General features: G+C 34.9%; 1 long non-coding RNA gene across 1 annotated transcript in view; it reads left to right on the top strand.

Annotated features, from left to right (window-relative positions):
- The window catches only part of LOC120791528, a 29,491-nt gene extending 27,327 nt beyond the window's left edge, over nt 1-2,164 (top strand). Inside the window, exon 4 of the long non-coding RNA XR_005707694.1 lies at nt 1,855-2,164. This is a non-coding gene — a long non-coding RNA (uncharacterized LOC120791528). The remainder of the gene's footprint in view (nt 1-1,854) is intronic.
- Nucleotides 2,165-3,111: the final 947 nt, after the last annotated feature.

Below are 3,111 nucleotides of genomic sequence, written 5' to 3' on the forward strand. Positions count from 1 at the left end.
TTCTCTTCTATTTTATACAACTTTGATTTTGGAAAACTTGTGTCAATGCGCAGATGAAATGGTTGGTTAAGGGGAATGTTCTCTTTGGATTAAAACACTTTTTATGGACTACTTGTGTACTATCACCGAAGATAATTTTTAGAAATAAGGTTAAGGCTGTATTAATTTTTTCTTATTCTGTATCTGATGGCTGTAAGATCATCTTTATAATCTTTTTTTCTTATCCTCTGAAGAACTGAAACAATGAGTCGATTGACAGAAAAGTAACATGTAAACGTTTCAGTGATCGATTCATCATTTTAGTCATTTTTCAAGCAGAAAAAACAAGGGGCCAAAAATTTGCTGGTTTCAGCTTTTCATATGGGAAAATTAGTTGCTTTTCTTTGTCTTATGTAATGGTAAACTGAATTTCTTTGGGTGTTGGACTGTTAATCAAATAAAGCAAGACATTCAAATAAATATATATTTAATAATATATCTACTGAGTGATTAATTGATTAATCGAGGAAATAATCCGAACATTAATTGATTTATAAAAATACTTGTTGGTTGCACCCCTAATCCTTTGTGTTGCTGAGTACGCTTTATTGTCTGCGGGTTTATTTTTACACTATATGTCATTAAAGACCCTGAAAACGTGTCCTAAAATCTACTATTTATTACATTTAACACTCAAAGACTTGACTCACATGTTGCCTGTCCAATTTAAATCAGTGAGAAAAGCTCAGACAAAAACACAAATACAGAATTTCCCTCATGTGAAATAACAAAAATTCTTACAGCTTTGGCAAAAAAAATCCTTTGTCCATTTAAAACCACGTTGCTAATAGTAAGAGGCTGATATTAAAAAAAAAACAAAAAAAACAACAACAACAACAAAAAAAACAGGTTTTCAAGGCAGGTAAACATGTAGCAAGAAGCTCTGTAGTGGCTCTAATAGCTTTTATACTTGAACTTACTAATACAGCTGTTCCAGTATTTGAAGGTATAAATGTATTTTACGAATAACTACACTAAATTACACCTTTATCAGCAGAGAGGATGATTGCACTTTTTTTTCCTATCTGGTTTTGGCTAGAGTTCATAGTGAAACAGAAAAGAAGTCAAACGCAAAAACCTAATTTCTTTTGTTTTGGATGGCTATGTTCATTGTAAACCAACTCTGAATGTCTAAAACATTGACAGAAGATTAATCTGCAACTATTTTGACAATCAATTAATCCTTTAGGCCATGTTTAAACCAGAAATATCAAACATTTTATTGTTCCAGCTTCTCAAATAAGATAATTTGAAACTTTTCCTTGTCTTAGCATTGTCATAAACTCATATCTTGGGGTCTTTGGTTCCTTTCCTCAGTTCCAGCTTCTCAAGTGTCAAGATTTGCTGTTGTAATTAATTCAGTATCTTTGCGCTTAGACTACTGGTTGGACAAAACAAGCAATTTCAGCCTTAAATCGTGAGCACTAAGAATTTATAGTTGTCATTTTTCACTATTTTCTGACAGTTAATAGACCAAATGATCAATCAGTTAATCAAGAAATTAATCATCAGCCTAACTGATAAAGACGTTAAACGTTATTTGCAGCCCCACTGCAAACAGATATATGAATATTTACTTTTATGGCTTTTCCAAGTTGAAGAGGCAGAGGCAGAATTGAAGAAACAGGAACTGTGAAAAATACATTCTTAAGTTCTTGCTATGTGTTGGTATGGTTGTAGAGTTTAGGTCATCAAATGTTGATGTAGACACGGAAAGTCTTATGGGAGGTTATTGGAAGTTATTTCTGGGTGTGGTATCTCTGAGGTTGGTCCACAGTGGACTATGACAGTACACTCCATTGTTATTCACAACAGAAAGAGCCTGTCCCAGGATCCTTGGAGAAAGGATGCTGAGGGCCAAATTGGATTTCTGACTGAATGAGGAATCAGCTACTTGCGGATGGTCTAGAGAAAACTGAGCCACCGCCTCTTTGTGGGGCTGCTGCTGGAGTGCCATTCATATGTCACAGATCTTCCGGAGTCATTGAGATTCAGAAGAGAGTTCACTCTGGCCAGGTGGAGGGTTCCTCCAGTTGCTGAACCACACAAATCCGCTCAGGGGTCACACTATAAATATGTAATCCTTTTCCTGCTGTTTTGAGTGACAGGAAGACTCCATAAAGAGTTAATTTTCTTAGCCCTCTCTTAGCCTTGCTACAGCTTTACCAAGGCCTGACCAAGTTGTAGCAGTGTAGATCTTTTTAAAAACTAATAGTAATAAAACATTGTAAACAAAGAAAGGGCTTTGTTAAAAAAGAAAGAAATAGTTTTGTTTATTTTGAATCGAGCATTAAATAAACTTTAAACAATTTATTACTGTGTTAAGCAGTCAAAAACTTAAGATAAGATATCTTTTACACTCACTACAGATGGATGTAAATCTCCAGGCCTTTACAATGTGCAGAGGTTTATAAATCTCTTATGTTAGGTTCAACTAAAATCTCCCGAAATATTCAAAAGCAGCATATTTTTCACTTGTAAATGCACAACTTCATGTTGATATTTTTGTTCTTCCTGTTTCACTGTATTCTTTACTACATGTATTTTTGTAGCTTTGTTTTGGAGAAATTAAAATGGACAGGACCTTTTGCTACTGGCACATTTTTCTTCATATATAAGAGGCTTATATCTTTGTAACAGCATACTCTGCAAGGTTACAAAAAATGACTTCTTATATTACATTCGTGCAAAATTCCTCACTACCCAGCTCAGTATGCTATGATGGTGTTTATAGCTCCACTTGACTGCAGGTCTCCCTCTGGGATAACAATCTTGATTCCTGTTGTTCCGTGGACAGCAACATTGCCTGCTAACAAAGAGCTCACAAATAACTGTGAGATGTTAAATGAATTTCTAATTTCAGCAGTGAATCGGACACTTCAGTCCTACTACTGGCTTTATCAACAGCATTTCCATGAAGAACTTTTCACAGTTACTGTATGTACAACTTGTGCTGCAGAATCAAGGGGGAATCTTTACTGTCAGGGGATTTGATAGAATGACAAGTGCACAAACCTTCCTTAATACATGTGAACTCATTGCAAATGGAATGAACATAAGAGACATTGTAAA

This window comes from Xiphias gladius, chromosome 1 (assembly GCF_016859285.1).
Source record: "Xiphias gladius isolate SHS-SW01 ecotype Sanya breed wild chromosome 1, ASM1685928v1, whole genome shotgun sequence".
Lineage (NCBI taxonomy): Eukaryota > Metazoa > Chordata > Actinopteri > Istiophoriformes > Xiphiidae > Xiphias > Xiphias gladius.